Source organism: Crocuta crocuta, unplaced genomic scaffold (assembly GCF_008692635.1).
Source record: "Crocuta crocuta isolate KB4526 unplaced genomic scaffold, BGI_CrCroc_1.0 scaffold48, whole genome shotgun sequence".
NCBI classification, from domain to species: domain Eukaryota; kingdom Metazoa; phylum Chordata; class Mammalia; order Carnivora; family Hyaenidae; genus Crocuta; species Crocuta crocuta.
In genome coordinates this window covers 13,759,665-13,777,947 of record NW_027533089.1, presented here as the reverse complement: position 1 = coordinate 13,777,947, position 18,283 = coordinate 13,759,665, and positions in this window count along the sequence as shown.

Sequence of the window (18,283 nt, the reverse complement as noted above, 5' to 3'; positions counted from 1 at the left end):
AAGGGGGGAGAGGGGAGGTTACTTGTTCATGCTGCATACCTGTTGCAAATTGTTAAGGATAACTGCTCATTGTTATCATTCAGGGTTTCAACCACTATTTGAAAACTGCTGGTGACCACTCTAGGTCTCAAGAGAGAACATGCTGAATCACACACTGGCTCTTAAAGTGTCCACCAGAAGTAACATGCACTACATAAATCAAAGCAAGCCACATGGTCATACTTAACTCCAAGAGGCTTGGAGATGATATGCTACCATATGCCCAGAAGGGGAACTAGATATACCTACCTGATGAACAGCCCTGGACATCAGAGAGGAGTATTTAAAGAAAAAGATTTAGTGACCTAATAAATGATAAAATAACTCAGCAAATCAAAGAAAGAAATTTCTTTCCCATTGTCAATTTGCACTTACAGAGTTCCTTGATTACAGACACTATACAACATCAGTAAAATGTAAAGAAACAGTCTTCTAACAATTTTCACTCAAAAGAGAGTCATCAAATCACTAATACATTTTAGCAAAAAGAATCTTTTCATTCCTACACCTTTTATTTACCAGAGAACAGAACTTAATCTGGGAAAGTTTCTTGTATAAATGGATTTGGAGCTTAATTTTTTCTTTGGATTTGTTGTTGTTGTTGTTGTTTAAATAGCCTCCTGAGATAATATGGTCCCCAAGTCCACACACCCCCCCAAATCTGGGATGTCCTTAGCACAGAAGAGAAATTAGTGCTTTACTTAGGTATAACCTTGGGCAAATCACTTGTTAGTACTTGCTAAGACTTCTTAGTCATAAACGTTTGACACTCACATACACTTCACAGATGTTGGAAGGGTTAGGGAGGTAATGTTCAAAAGTGCCTTGAACCATTAAATGCCAATGTGCTAGAGTTGATTTAAGAGATAATCTTTTTGAATAAAACTCAATAAAATCATTGCTTCTTCCTCTGGTAAAAATATTAACAGGAGCTTGAAAATGCCACCATTTAGCAGAATTAGCAGACTTTTCTTTAACATACCTCAACTGCATAATCAGTAGAATTATGTCCCATTATCCTGCCTTTCCTCAAGCTGTTCAGTACCTAAAAGCTCTTCAAGCTTTACTATTCAAAAGCTGAATATGGGCCATCAATTTCTCCTTCTGTGCTGCTTCCAGTTACCACAGCCTGAAGAGATCTTCTAGGAAATAGTTATTCACCTGGCAGTCACTTCCATCAATAACTCATTACTTCCACAGTCCACAAAGCCAACTGGACTGTGTTTACAATACTCAAAGGTGGAGCAGAGAAGGAGGCTGTGCCACAAAACGTCATAAGTAGTGCCAATGCCCATCTGGTTTGACCTTGACTTTTCATGTCTCAGTTCAATTGCCCACTGACTATTCTCTCCTTGGCCTCTTTTTTTTTTTTTAATGTTTTATTTATTTCTGACAGAAAGAGAGAGAGACAGCATGAGCAGGGGAGAGTCAGAGAGAGAGAGACACACACAGAATCAGAAATAGGCTCCAGGCTCTGAGCTAGCTGTCAGCACAGAGCCTGATGCAGGGCTCGAACCCGCGAACCGTGAGATCACGACCTGAGCCAAAGTTGGACGCTTAACCAACTGAGCCACCCAGGCGCCCCTCCTTGGCCTCTTTTTAATGATTCATTCCATTATACTAGTCTTAGTGTCTGGAGTAACTAATTAAGAACTTATTCATCAATTACATACCAATGTAATCACAAATGTGATTCTCCTTTCATTTAAAAGTAATTTTTTCTCAAGCTATGAAGACTAAATTGGGAAAAATTGTAGAGTTTTCTGTGATTACTCAAGCCCCAAGCCTACCAATACCAAGAGCATTATAAATTCTTAACATGTGATTTGGTATGTGGTTAACCAAATATTTATCATCATATGAATGTATAATATCAAGCAATGGATTATACATTTATAAAGAATGAGAATATGACAAAATGTTTTTCACACCAAAATAAACAATATGTTTTTCTCATTGAAAATATAATTCAAGGTCATGATGAATCTCAAGATTATCTTTATAAAACTATCATTACACTATAGATAGAAGTGGCAGATTAATTTTGTTAGCGGTTCACATTAATGATTTTCCTATGTGAACACCTCTTGCTCTGACATTGTATAAGCTCCTCTTACCTTTACTCTGACTCCAGTCATGTGACTTGCTTTGGCCAATTGGACAGGAACAAACTTGACACAAGCAGCGGCTTAATAAAGTACTTGCACATTTTTTTCCCTCTCTTGCTCTTCTTCCCTCACCATGAGAACATTCCCAGGCTATCCCACTGGTAGATGAGACATGAGCACAGAGCCAAACCAACCCAATTTTCCCAGCCAAAGCCTCAGACATATCAGAGAATGTCGCTGTCTGGATAGCCTGCTTCTGGTGAAGGGTCTATCTTCATCAATCCCAGTTGAGATCAGCAGAGCCATGAGTCAACCTGCAGACCCATGAGTAAAAATACATATTTACTGTAGTATGCCACTTAGCTTTTGGGGTTTCTTGTTACACAGCATTTTTGTTGCCATAGATACCTGATACACAGAAGTATTATCAAATAGATATTTGAGGTTCATAGAGTTCACAATGCCCAAAATTAGTCTTGAAACTGTCAAATCAAAATTCTCTTTGGAGTCACACAGCAACATGTTCCAAAATTTCTGAGGAGAAAATATTAATTTAGAATGTTCTTTAAATATCATTTTACCATATTGAGCAAGCAAACATTGCTTCTGAAAGTCATTCAACCCCCCTTCTTTTCTTTCCTCTGAAACAAACAGATATATGTGCAAAGCTAGGAAGACAGTTTGAAAGAAAGGGAAGAACCTTCATTTGAGGTTGTTTGAAACTGAGCAGTGAGGGCAGCTATGTCTGCAAACCCAACTGTACTTCTACTGAGACTCACACTCTAGATCTAGCTAGAAATATGACAGGACCCCAGAACTCTGATAGTCTCTCTGAGACTGATGGGTGTGTATCTTACCTCATCTTAGAAACAGTTTGTTATGCTGTCTCCTGCACTGGGGCTCCCTGAACAACAGTATTCTCCTTGGTGCTCAGAATCTCTGCCCTTCAGAAGCTTTGAAATGGAATATTCTTTTTGTATTTAATGAAATAGAATATTCTAATACCAAATCACCAAACCTTCAGTGGTTATCCATGGAGTGCAAGACACCACACAAGTCTGGCATCCAGCCAAACCACACCAAAGACTTAAAATTGATGGTGAGCAACATTGCTTGGACTTTGAACTGTACCTGCCTTCAAACTTGAGTTGCTGTCTTGGAAAAGTTACCTAATGTTAAGTCTCTTCTCTGAACAATTCACAGACACTGGCTTACTTATCCCTGTGAAGAAGTCAGTGTTACCATCTTTATGTTGTAGTCTGAAGAAAGAAGACCAGAAATGTAAAGCCTTTTACCCCTGAAGCAAAATAAAAGCAACACTTAGACAGGTATGTGGACCTTCTGACTCCCAGCCTGGTGCTTTTGCTATGGACACTGGATGTTCACTGCTGAGAAAACAGTGCAATAAACAACACCAACATGCCATTCTCAAGGGAAAGAAAATATTGTTTCTGGACTAGAGGTGTGTATCTGATAAATGCTTAACTGTAATGAGTCCGCACTTAATCATTTTGGCAATCTTTTTAATTTTTGAGAAAATATATATTCTATCCTGCTCCTCCCTCCTTTCCCTGCCTCTTTCCCTGTCTCCAGCTCTTTCTCCAAAAGTGTTGATGTTGGAGGAGATTATCAAAAGGATGTGATCATATGTTGACCTGTGAGATGGATCTGGACAATCTAAGGACAGTTCCCTCTCCTTAGACTGTGCATTCTGCCCACTGTTCCCACAGTAGGAGCCTTGTCAAGGACACAGCCTTGAGAGAGTAATAGTAATGTGTTATCAATACCATCTGGACAGTACATGTGACTAAACCTCATTAAGGCCTCTATATAAACTTTTATAATTCTGGCAGGGTGTATGGAGATTAGGCATCTTGAGGCCACCCAAGACAAGCTTCCTGTATCAATTTCCTTGTTTATTAAAACTCCCACCTACCTAGCTTGAGTGGTTTGCCTCTTTCTTCCATCTCTCCTTGCCTTCTGGATATGGGGGGCCAGTTTCAGATCTTCTCTGGGGAAGTTCCAAAGTTTTCAACCAACTACCAGGAGTTCCAACTGTGATTCAGAACTTTACACAAGAAAATTCACTACTAAAAATGTACTCAAATGAATGTATTCCCATCATCCCACTCAAGCTTTGGAAGGAAAGACTCTATGGATCATGGAGAAACTGTGTAAGAACTTCATTCTAACTATTTACTGCCTGAACTTCATTGACTCTGGATATCACAGATGGATTTTAGAGAGAGATGTGAATTACAAAATATGAAAATTATAGATATACAAATGCACCATGCCTTTCTTTATGTTAACATATATAATAATAGTATATAATAATATAATATATGTAACAATAATTGAAAATGAGGAAGAATGATACTTAAAGAACTTTGCATGCATGCCTATAATGAATTTATCACATATTCATAAGGTACCACAATTATATGTTCCTACCCAAAAAAGTTTTCATAAATGCTCATCTTAAAATTAAACTATTTGATTATGTTTTTGATACTCTTTCACATGGTATTTTCTTCTAAGGAAAGATTTGATAACTCCAACTTTTATCAATGTAACCTAAGAAAAAGTCACTGTAATATGCTTATGGTAGTTCTATTATATTTTCTAAGAAACATGATATTACTGCAGCAGAAAATACAGGTGTTCCTGTGTTTCAAATTGTCTTTCTTGCTGATTTAACATTTAGGTAACTTTTAAATCTCAGACACACCCAGTCCCATCAAGGGTTTGCATTCCAAACCTGCCACATCTTGGAAAATTCCCAAACCTATCACAATTTCACGAGTGATTTGTCCTACTGATATGTTCTCCTTGGTTAGATTAATCCACAGTGGAGTAATTTGGGAACTAGCTGCTTGGACCAATTATTTGAAATGCACTTTTTGCTTAATAGCAGTAGGAACACTGGATCTTCTTAAAGGTTTCTATGACTAATATCTATTCAGAAATCATGCATTTGTACCCCCACCCTCACCCATGGCACAGCTGAAACACAGGCCGGCTACTCCCAAAACCAGGCTTTCCAAAGACACAATATACATTTTGATTTTATTCTTCATAGTATGTTCTCAACTTTCACTTTCAATAGGAATATTTTTAGAGATCATTGAAAGCAAAATGTCTTGAAAATGTCTTCAAACTTATCTGAGTTTCTTTCCAAATGTCATGATTTTTGGAAAAGACCACACCAAGTGGTAAAGAGATGGACAAGACTGCAAACACTTCTAAAATCTCTTTGGAGATATTCCATGTACCACATTATATATGAACTGAGAAATGAAACATCTGTGACTAATACAAAATTGAGTCTGTCTTAAATTATAATTAACAGCAATGAGAAAATGTTGCCTGTTCACTTCGTTGGGGGAATCAAGTCATCTTTTTACCATTAAAAAGCTTGAGCCAATGATTATTCTTTGTGTAACTGCCCTACCCAGTGCTTTTCCAAATTGCAGCTCAAGACTCACAACAGAATAAGAACAATGAGGACTCTTACCACACTTTAATAAAGCCTTCAGAAATTAGTTTGCAGAGGACTTTAAGCCTTCCCTAATACTTAATCTATAAGACCTCTTTTTGGCCCCATATCAAGTATTTATACCATCTTTTTCTTTGCACCAAACACTAAGTTGATAGAACTTAAACTTCCAGCTTTAGAAAATAAATAGTACTAATTTCTCTCCTGACAACATTTCCAAGAGAATGTAGCAAAGGAGGAGAGGATAAATTAAATTTCTTTGGAGGTCCATGCTGAGGGTTCCAGGCTGTGCTCATGAAAGAGGAAATGAGCCTCTAGAACATCAGTGCTTTATCACAGGCATGGGTGCCCGAGTCCCGAGGCCTCCCCAACCCCTTCCCATTCCCACTGCTCTGATACTGACCCTTTACTTTAAAACATAAAGTTCATCTGTCCTCCCAATGCCCCCCACTGCTTGGGACGCATAATTCATCCTTTCTAACTAACTAGTTGCAATGCACTGTTCAAAACTAGCTCCAGTGTCATCTTCTATTTTGAAATTTCTTTGACAATTGACAATCTTGATTTGCAGTGAACATTCTGTCCTCTGAATTTCTATTATAACCCATGGTCTTGCCTTCTTCAGTGTGTGGGTACCATAACTCAATAACTCAACGAAAAGCTGCTGAAAGGCAAGGTGTTGCCCTGTTCTTTATTAATAAGAATAGCAATTCCTTGCACCTGCAAAAACACTTTAGAAAACTGTAAAACTACTTTTCAAATTCAATTCCCTTACATATTCCTTTCTACTTTAGTTTCACAATAATTCCGTGAGGTCATCCAGGACGGTCTTTTAATATTCATGTTGTATAGATATGGGAAGTGAGACTTAGCATGTATTTAATGACAAACAAATAGTACCCTAGATGAGACCGAGGTTCTTTTTGCTACCAGAAGTTCCAAGTTTTTCATAGGAGAAAACCATTTAAAGATCTAAAATTTCATGAACCCCAAAATGTTTGTAGTTGCACTTAAATTTATTGTCTACGTGACCTCTAGTGTTTATCTTCCAACTTTTCTAGGCCGCTGTGACACCCAGTCAAGCCTTCTTTGTCTGCCATGCCTCCACCAACCTCCACTCCTCTACTCCCCACACTCAGCCTGTCAGCTAGGGTCCTCGTGACTGGCCCTCTCCCCCTGCCACCTAGGATGTGCTGTAACATAAGTCTTAGTTTCACTCAAAGGAACAGCCCCCTTCTCAACATCCTCCTACATCGTGGCATTTGAAACTATCAAGTTACATGTCTATGGGAGAGAGGATTCCAGCATGGGTTCTCAAGGAGCTGATTCTCTGTATATTAAGCATCAGAATATATGCAGCAATACATTATAAACTGTTGTCCTCAGAGTTTACCATCTTCTAAGAACACAGATACTCATGAAACAACGGAAATTCAAAATGCTATTGGGATAAATATAAGAAATCAATACTTTTACATATCCCGACTACTCTGACAGCCAAATTACCTTGCATTACTTCCTTCTTTTCTCTATCTCTGTTGTTGTCTCTGCTTTTTTTGAAGTCTCATTTGGCCTGAGCTTTGAAACATATGAAGAATGTTCATAGACCTACAATGAAGCAAGAACATCCTAGATCTTGCATGGGAAAAGGCAGGAAAGTATGGATGGAAAATGCTCTAGTTTAGGGAATAGGGTCTGGAGTCAGCAAGATTTGGGTTTCTAATTCTAGTTCTGGCACTAACTAGTTGTGTAATCTTAGAAAATTTGCTTAACGTCTGCTAACCCAACTTTCTCTATCTATACGATGGCCATAATACAATCATCCATGTTGCTATTTTTAGTATTAAGTGAAATTGAGCATCTAAAGGATTTAGCACAATACCTAGCACATATTTATTTGTTTATTTATTTATTTAAGATGTTTATTCATTTTTAAGAGAGAGGGGCAAAGAAAGACAAGGAACACTGCCTCACTTTATTCCTCTCAGTTAGGAATCCAAGGCTTAGAGAGGTTAAGTATCACATGTCACATGTGCAAGCTTCAGTGTCACACATGTAAGTTACAGAGCTCTTCAGCCTCTTACACCTGCACCCTTAGTAATGCTTTCCTATTACTCTCCAAAGATGTCATTCATGGAGACCTTGAAAGCCAGACCAAGAAGTCTCTACTTCATTCTTTAGGCATCAGAACCCACTGCATATTTCTTGGTGAGAAGCAATGTCTATCTAAGCATGAGGAGGGTGTCTGGCATTCCCATGAGTGGCTGGTGATAAGGACCACTCAGGAAGCTATTGCACTGGACCAAGCAAGAAATGGCAAAGCCCTGACTAAAGCAGTAGGAGTTGAGTTTGGAAGGAAAGACGGGGTCATGGTGGAAGAAGGGACTGAACAACATGCGGCAGGGGGATAGAAAGGTGGTACGATACAGCATAAGAAAAATATAGAAAAAACTGGGGAACCGTTTTTCCAGAACAGCATCTCACCTTCTCCATTCAGAAACTCTTTTAAATCCTGCCTCCCATAAGGGCTCTCTGCAGACAGGATGGACACTTCTGAGGTACGCGGAATGGGGGAAAGATAGCTTTCTAGTAAATTGGCTTTTTCAAAGGTTATTTGCAGTTGATGTCAGCCCCAGAAAGTGAGGAATCCTTGAAAATTGGTACTAGAGCTCATTAGTCCCACCCACCATTCTGGAAAGCTAAAAGGAAAAAGATACTAAAGATGCTATCCTTACACTTCAAACATGAACTAATGTGTGTGATATTGCTTTGAAGACTAGAAAGTGTTATTGTAACATGATGACCGGTGACATTTCTGAGGCACATGAGATGGACAAAAATATAGCCCAGTACCAGTCCATAGTCCATAGTATGGACTAATTGACTGGCTGATTATTACCCAAATCAGGTTGACCTGATTTTGACTCTTTTCCCATTAGTGCTTCACTAAGATATTTATTCTTTCCAATATATCAGATTTAAAATATCAACTCTGGTGCCAAGTATTAAGATATTTATATTAAAACCATTGGTTTATTTATTTTTTTAATTTTTTTAATGTTTTATTTATTTATGAGAGAGAGAGAGAGAGAGAGAGAGAGAGAGAGGCAGCGTGAACAGGAGAGGGTCAGAGAGAGAGGGAGACACAGAATCTGAAACAGGCTCCAGGCTCTGAGCTGTCAGCACAGAGCCCGATGCAGGGCTCGAACCCATGAACCATGAGATCATGACCTGAGCCGAAGTCAGACGCCCAACCGACTGAGCCACCCAGGCTCCCCTAAAACCATTGGTTTAAAGTTTAATTGTATTGATCTGATTTTTAGAGGCAGCACTCACAAAAAATGTTAGCTATGGTATGCTGTAGCACAACATTGATTCAAATTGGTATTGAACATAAAACCCACCTTGCAATAATGTAATCCGTAAAACCACAGACGCAAAGACAAGCATCATCCAGGTTGATTCTCACCTTCTCCCCTGCTGATTCTGTCTCTGTCTCTTTCTTGCTGTCTCTGTAGTCATCTGCTAAGGGACCTTCAAGCAGTGGGGGGTGCATCACAGGCTGAGAAGCTTAGGAATCATCATCGACTTCTGACAGATCATCGGGGGCAGGCCGGAGTCACGGAAAGTAGGCATGCCTAGGAAACAAACAAAAACATATATACACATGTATATTCAGGTTTGGTTGGTGGCATTAGCTTAGCTGATTAACTACAAGCAAATCACTCAACTGCATCTCAAATTTTAATGACCAAAAAAATGAGATAATAATCTGAACTACCCACACCTACCAAGTGGACGGCACTAAATTTTAGAACCAAACAGAATAGGGTCATACCCATGGTCCCCCTTCTCGCCGACTGTAAAAGGCTGGCCAAATCACACTGTTAGCCCATATTTCCCCCTGAAATGGGGAGAAAGAATTCTCACCTTATCAGCACCGCAGCAAGAATTAAATGAGATAATGTGGTGAATGCACTTTGTATAGAAGATATACAATAAATGTTCTTTTTCTTCCTTCCTATTTTAAAAGGGTGTTATGGGAACCCAATTATGGTAGAAATGAATATACTTGAAAAAAAATTTTAAATATCTATGCAAGTGTAAAGCATTATTATTATGATCCTTAAATTCAATTTTCTCCTCTTATCCAGAGACTGGTGTTCTTTAAAAAAAAAAATGGTTTGTGGATAAAAGACAAACTAAGAGGAATAGAGTTTAAAAACTAATGCAGACAGTGGAAAGCTAATGTTTCTTCATTCATTTCCAGCTTTGTGGTACTTGGTAAGTCAGCAAATAAAACCAATCAGTTCCAATTAACTTTCCTGGAAGTGAGGAGCCAAAAATAAAAGAGCAAGTTATATATGTATTTTTTAAAACCTTTTCAGTGCTGAAGAAGCCACTGAACTCTAGTACAGTAAAAAAATAATAATAGTAATATTGTGCAATGACATTACTAACAAAATGCTAATTGCTACCTGAAACAACACTCCTAAGACCTTCTAGTGACTGGGGAAGAGCCAGATCTCTGGGTTTCTGTGGGCATCGCTCACAGTTTACACATCTAATTGCTATTTGCAGGGACACTCCAAGGAGTCTTGCTTCGTGGTTACCAAAAAGAAGTGGGTTCCTAGGGCTGCACCCAAAGGTCGTCAATAATAAAACCTCCAAAAATAGCGATAAAAAGCAGAGACTTCAATTTATTGCTTCAGTCTAATGATGTGAAGCTATCAGCCAATTAGCATGGCTGACTTAGCAGCAGCTACCAAAAATAGTCTCAGTAACACCACTTGGTAGAATGACTGGCAGAATGACTATTATAAAGACACATATGCCAGGGCAACACCCACATTTAGTCACCACCCTGGGGGTGCAGGGACCTACACTGGAAGTCAGGACGCTGAATTTAACTTCAGAAGAGACATTTCAAGACTCAAGTTTCATGACACAATTAGTCCATTTCTTGTTTAAAAAAAAAGTTACTCTTTCTCCATCTGCCTTCAAAAATAGAATTCTTCAGATCAGGAGAAACTCAACAGAGGACTATAGGGGAGGAGAAGGAGAAAAATAGTTAAGGACAGGGAGAGAGGCAAACCATTAAGATACTCTTAAATACTGAGAACAAACTGAGGGCTGATGGGAGTGGGGGAGAGGGGAATTGGGGTGATGGGCATGGAGGAGGGCACTTGTGGGGATGAGCACTGGGTGTTATGTGGAAACCAACTTGACAATAAGCTATATTAAAAATAAATAAGTAAATAAAAGACAAAAAAAATAAATTAAAAAAATAGAATTCTTTGGGATTGTCTCCATAAAACTGAGTCACACAGGCAGATCCTTCACAGTACGGCTCCCTCCCATGGTGCTTCATTCTTCATTTAAAACATTGAAGGAACTAGTGTGTGTCTACTTTAAAAAGTTGAAGCACAGAAAACACTGTAAAATGGTCATTGTTTTAAGTTTATTCATTTTGAGAGAGAGCATGTAAGCAGGGGAGGGGCAGAGAGAGAAGGAGAATGAGAATCCCAACCAGGCTCTGCACTGTTGCACCATCAGCACAGAGCCCTATGTGGGGCTCAAACCCACGAACCGTGAGATCATGACCTGAGTGGATATCAAGAGGTGGCAGCTGAACAGACTGAGCCCCCCTAAAATAGTCATTTTAAATTTAAAATCCCAACATTTTCTTCTTTCTGTAACCTCTCCCTAGGAATCGCTCCTTTTTATCCACAAATACTGTTATTTCACGGAGGGTCCTACATTTTAAAATCCAAACATATGGGATAGGCTGCCTCTTTTTAATACCTTCACTTGTCAGGTAGGAAATATCTCGCACATATTGTTGAACCTGACAATTCCTTGACTAACTGTAGCAGCTCCGTTGATTTGGAATTGTTAATGTTATAACCAATAAACAAGAGAAAAGCAGCTGAAAGGGGAGTAAAAGCACTGGTGAGCCCCACTCCAGTACTGTACATTAAAATTCTCTGCGCCATGCGGCTTCTTCATCTTTTGAAACTTGGGAAAAGGGTAAGATACATGCTAATTTTTTTTTAAGTTCACACCATCTAGCAAAACCATCCAAATCATGTTGGTGTGCAGAGATTTTATTTCTAATCTTTCTGTGCAAAATGCTTTGTTAAATCCTGATGACAACTTTTATGCATAATGCATAAAATAAACTTTGCCAAAATCTAAGGCACTTTTAAAAGCATGTAAACCCCTTTAGAAGCAAAATGACACATTACAGGGCATGCTGTTGCAACACTGAGAAAACCGCACCGTGGGGGTGATGGCAAGCATTGTGCTCCATATCATTAACTTTCAAATGTCTAATATGTGTAGTTACCTTGGTTTACTTGCATTCAAAATTACATGCTATTTCTTATGAGACTCTTCATATATTGATGCCTAGTTTATGTACTACATAAATTCAGCTCTGTCTTCAACACTTCTGGGAATCTTCACATTTTGAAAAGACCAGATACTGATTCCACATCACCAAGAAAATCTTGTCACTGACCAAAAAAACTAACTTAAAAACTGTGTGTGTGCATGTGAATTAGTATTTCTACACATGTATCTATCATTTGATAAATCAAATAGGTAACTCCAGTTAAAATCTTATGGCTGTTTTTGCTTATTTAAAACCATAAAAATAGAGACGAGGAAGGAAAAAGACTTAGCATTCAAAAGTAGGTATTATAAATCCTGCCACACGAGAGCCAAATAAAAAAATAAAAAAATAAAAATCAGAATAATAACAATGTATCACTAGCCAGTGTCACTAAAATGATTTGTTTTACTCCTCTAATCTCTACCGTATCTAAACTGACTATAATAAATGAATAATTGCTCTGAATACAGAGCAGTTAATTGAAAAACTGCACCCAGTATAAAACCAAGAAATCATAACACAAAATACAAGGTTTCATCAGTGTTTAAGAACTTGTCTTTGTCAATACTTTTAAGATTCAGTGTAAATGATATTGTTTACTATCATATATCATAGGCCATCATGAATTATGTGAGATGTCCCATGAATATTGATGGTCTTAAGTTACAGGCCATTTCATCAACACACATCCAGGTGTGAAATTCTGATGGAGTCTGGCTTCGTCCTTAAAGAAAATGGTGGGATCTAAAACAGCTTTACCTTGAAAGCTAAGTTTCTAAGGGCGGGCCCTATTCAAGGCATGTGCCAGTTTGATCAAGAGTGGGCATCCACTGGAGCGTGGAAGGTGAGGCAGCCAGCTCATAGACTGTTAGGTTGTTTTTCAAAGTTCCCCCCCTCTGGACATTCCTTTACCATTGTGTGTACCAAACAATTCAAATCCCAAGAGGGGGGTGGATGCTGCAATGCAGAAACAAAACCTGCATTGTTGATTTCAAACAGTATCGTCCAGGGAGGGTGCACATTTGTGTAGACATTCCACAGCAGATAAAATAATGTTAAGAATTAGTTGAATGAAAGCAAGGGCACAAAGACAAGTTGTTAATTATTTGGGCCAGTGGAAAAAAATGTTCTTTCTGGAAAATCTTTGAAAACCTGTAGCACCTGAATTTGCATGAAAGTTGTATTATATGAATATTTCTTTATTGAAGATAAAGCACTTCGGGCTCAGTTCAATAATAACAGCTTACAGGAGAGTAATTGAAGTTATCCAATTCTCTTCCTATTGAAAATGACCTACAGTATATACACACAGAGACACACACAAAAAAATCTGTCGTGCAATTTTATTGAGACTGAAGTAAAAAGGGATTGGGGTGAGACACTGTGTGAGCATTTAACACGCACCAAATGATGATATGGTCGGGGAAAATTATCCCTTTTTCTTCACGTTCCTTTTCCAAATTCTCATCTTGTTCCACCTCCTGCTGAGCTCCTATTGACTTCAAAGAGAGGTCCATGGGGGTCCAGAGCAAGATGAGAATTTGGCCCCGCATGCATAATTTTTGTGCTCTCTTATTCATAACGTACACAATAAGCACTGCATTTGAAAAGGCTCTAACAGAGGCCGATAATGGCTCCCGGACGATCACGTACCTTCTTGGTATACTAAATGATATCGTCAATTGTGCCAGCAGAAACACTGAAAACTCTGAGGAAAAGACCATGCCAAGTCTTTGTTATGATCCTCATCTATTATTATTACCCTAGTTAATAATAACAATATTTATGTAGTATTAGAATTAAAATCTCATCACTGTCACGTTTATAAGATGGCACACGTTCCTGAATCTTTGTAAGAAGGAGGATGTACGGAAAATCCTGAAATCTTCTCCCAAGAAATCTCATACCTTCAAGGTGCAAGAAGACATCACATAAAGCAGCACATCGCGACAAGAACACAAAATTCCTGCCATGGTGAAGAAATAATAGGTAGGATAAAGTCACCTTTTAGACTACTGGTAGCAGTTACTGTATTCCAAGGCTGCAAATGACATGGAAGGTACCAGAAGGAAATATGCTTGGGTGGGGCTGACAAATGTACCAGCAAACTATTCCAACATTGTGAAAAGAGTAATTTGTCAGTGGGTAGGGGAAAGGGGTGGATGTGGAGGTAATAATATTAACTCACAACCTAATGGGGTCCGACCATCTTGGGAAGCAAAAGGGATACTACACCATGACTCTAGTTTCTTATTCACAAATGACAGCATTCAGTCACATACAGACAAATGAGGAGCAGGTAAAGATAAATCAATCTCCCTAGTACACATTTTGGTCCATCATTATTTCATCCTAGGAAGTTTGTACCTAGGTATGTGGTTAATCTAATATTGTCTCTTATTTTTCACTGTCCTGTCCTTAAAGGATAATTTACTTTCTCAGACGCCAATGCCCTACTCTCTACACTATAGTATCAAAGATAGAGAAGACCCGTGGGACTGCTGAGTACCTCATTTACTTACGTAATTTTCAGATATTAATCATTTCAGTATTTCTTGATATCTAGGATCCTTAAAATCGATGGATTTCCATCCCACTTGAAACGCATTTGTAACTTAGATGGGCAGCAAAAATGCCATCCTCTATTTATAGATAAGGCTGACAACTCACAGAAGGTAGGCAGCAAAAATTTAAACGGCATCACAAATCTATGAACCACTTTATGGATTGTTTACAAAGAAGTTTCACATGTTTTATTTCACTTGTTCCTCTCAACAGCACGGTAGGTCAGTTGAAGGGAAGAAAGTAGGACTTCAATTACCAGAATAGCCTCCAGCAGACCTCTTTGCCCCAGCAGATCCGGCACTTACATGAGAAAGTAACTAACACTCTGTCTCTGTCTCTCAAAAATAAATAAACGTTAAAAAATGTTATTAATTAAAAACAGTAAATAAATAAATTAATAAATAAAATGGAATTCCTGGCTTTGTAGTTCTGTGGGTCCCCAGCACCTGACTAAGTGCTTAGTATAGAGTAGGTCATCGATGCATACTTCTCAGTTGAATGAATCAGTCAGTCAGTGCATATATTGAGTTGAGAAACACCCTTTTAAATTAATTATCTGGATCATTTGCCATTAAGAAATCACTCTCAACTTGAAGCCAACTGAAAATTTTAAGCTCTCTGATTTGTTTTTCTTATCGGCCCCCTCTTGAAGGCATTTAAAGGTGGACCCAGCAAGGAGAATTTCAGAGATAGGCATGGAATTATAACCCAGGCTTTTCTGTAGTCTACTAGGAAAGAAGTCCTCTCTTAAAGAGGCCTTTTCTACTTGTCTTTTTTTTTCCTACTTGTGGTCCAAGAATCCACAACAAAGCACAACACACAGGCAGAAATCACGTGTAAATGGCTGAAGCACATGGCAGGCAACTGTCTCACATTCTCACAGCCTTAAGTAGAAGAAGATTATCTTTTTAACGAGGATAATTTTATTTTTCACTAGATATCTATCAAAGGAAAGATTACAACATAGCAGCTGGAACGCTGGAACCTACATAATGTATTGCACATTTTAATCATGTTGGATAAAACACTCTTTCTATGGATATCAATTATACTAATGACTCTTATATAATACTCTCATGTGCCTACGGGATATGCATTGTCACCTCGCTTTTGTCATAAAAATAGTAGCTCTGGATCCACACTGAAGTAGTTGCTTTCATTTTTATATAATGAATGGGTAACACTGTAAAAAAAGACATTTTATCCCATATTAGTTTAACAGAGTGAAGAGATTTCGCATATGACAGTGCTAAATATACTCTTAAGCTGCTAATAAAGCCAGAGCCTACAGGGAAAAATTCTAATGATGAGCAATGCCAGAAGTTTGTATTTCTGAAACTAAAGCAAAAATGTTCCACTTAGGTATAATTTCTAAATATCTTAAAAAGGAACAGGGATTTCTAATAATTTCATTTCCAATAAATCTCTTCAGTCAATTTGGAATCATTTTATTTGCAATAAATCTCCTCAGTCAGCCTAAAAGATAAGCACACTTTTTTTTTCTTTCCCCATAGTGCAATGTTATGGAGGAAGCTTCTTTGAATGCGTCCTTAAAATTAATCATGACAACAGAAGGTATGATTCATAGCCACACTACTGTATGATTCCTTTTTGTCCACAGAACAAGAATTTCTGCTAGCATGGCTGGAGATTATTCACCTAAAAGTAAATAAATGAACACTTGACCAAATTCCTCAGGTTGTGTTTCAGCAATGCCTCAGCTGAGGGTCCATCACGGCTCGCATTCTTCAGGGTACCTGTTAGCAATGCTAGAGTTAAGGCTTTATGAGAATTTCCATTATAAACTTCTAGTTTCCAGATTTAATAAATCAGTCATAAAAATGTGCTCAGAGCTGAAACTTGGCAAAGCAATTTAAAGAAAAGAGAAAAACTTCTGCCTGGTCATTTTTAAGCTACACAAGTATAAAAAGCTACAGCTGGGAAGGAATCTCAGAAGCATTCCCCTTACAAATAGTTTTGAAGGCATATGACTTTAATTATAAAGAAAATCGGTCAAGTGATTGGTCCACAGTATAGTCAGAATATTTGGGGTGGTTTGAAGAGAAAGGTAAAATAATGAAGTTATTTAAATTCCACCTAGAAGTTTTTAGGCGTGCAATTTCAATGTCATGTGCTCTTCAGTTCACCAGAGTTTTTGAAGAAAAGCACTGGCTCATCACTTGCTTCTCTCTTTGTTCAACTAAATATGGTATACATCTGAGAAGATCTTGGAAAATTCTAATTTTAGTACTAACATCTATGAGGCAAGTACATGTTTAATTGTCTGTATGTATAGAAGTGTCTGGTTTCTCCAATTTACCTTTACAAAAATTGCTTCTAAGTTGTGTGGGTTAACTCATTTAAATATGTCAATAGATCCATCTGAACACTAAATCTTCTAGTACATATTGAGTGTTTCTACTAATACAACCAAATACAATATTTGTTAGTTGGTTATATCCTCTATTCATGTTTGATGGCCACTGGAGGCACTGGTGATTTTGCATCAGCGATCTGAACTATAATACATAAACATGAGGTCTAAAAAGAATTTTGTAAGGTAAGAATCTTTGTAATTTAAATTTCTTCCTTTTCCCCCAAAATGGAGACTTTATTTCTTTGGTATTTATGTATTTAATTTTTTACATTCAAAACTTATTCTAGAGGTTCATGAAGTAGTGGTTTTTTAAAATTTTTTTAACATTTATTTATTTTTGAGAGACAGAGAGAGGCAGAGCATGAGCAGGGGAGGGGAAGAGAGAGAGGGAGACACAGAATCCAAAGCAGGCTTCAGGCTATGAGCTGTATGTTACCACAGAGCCTGACATGGGGCTTGAACCCATGAACTGTGAGACCATGACTTGAGCGGAAGTCAGACTCTCAACCGACTGAGCCACCCAGGCACCAGCAAGAAGTAGTTATTTTTAAATTTTTACTCATGTTCATGGTGAGACTGGTATGCTAAAACAATGGTTTAGCTAGGAAGTGAAACTGGCGAGCTGTACAGAATCCCTACCTTGACTTAGCTTTCTTCTCTAATCACGTTTATGTATTCAGTAATATTATCTTTGTGTCTTTGTAGGGAAAAAAATCCTTAAATAAAGGTAACTGACATTGAAAGTGACATAGATTAAAAGTGATGACCATTAGTCATAAAACAGAGTGGTACAATATGGTGTCATTATAATTGGACTGTCTGGATTTAAATCCCAGATCCATTCATTTTCTGTTTGTGTGACTCTGGGCACATTATTTGCTTACTATAAAGTTCAATTTCCCCATTTGAGAAAAGAGATGAAAATAGTAATAATGCTGCCTCATAGGTTTGCTGAGACTTAGTGACTTTCAGCACTTACATGAGTTTCTGACACAAGATAAGTGCCCAGTAAATTTTTTGTTGTTATTATTTTATTATCATTGTTATTATTAGTATTATCACCATCATCATTATCATAATCCTCAAGGAAAAATTATTGAAGTGGCTCCAAATAACTCCCACCAAAGCATCCCAAGATTTTATAGCTCCTATTCTCTACATCGAATAATTTTTATCCCATCCGCTGTCTTTAGTTCCTTTTGGCTTCTCTATGATCACTCTCACTCAATCTTTTAAAGTCTAACTTTCCAGCACAATAGCTTTCCCCTCTTAAATGAAGCCAAGGGCATTATGTCTAC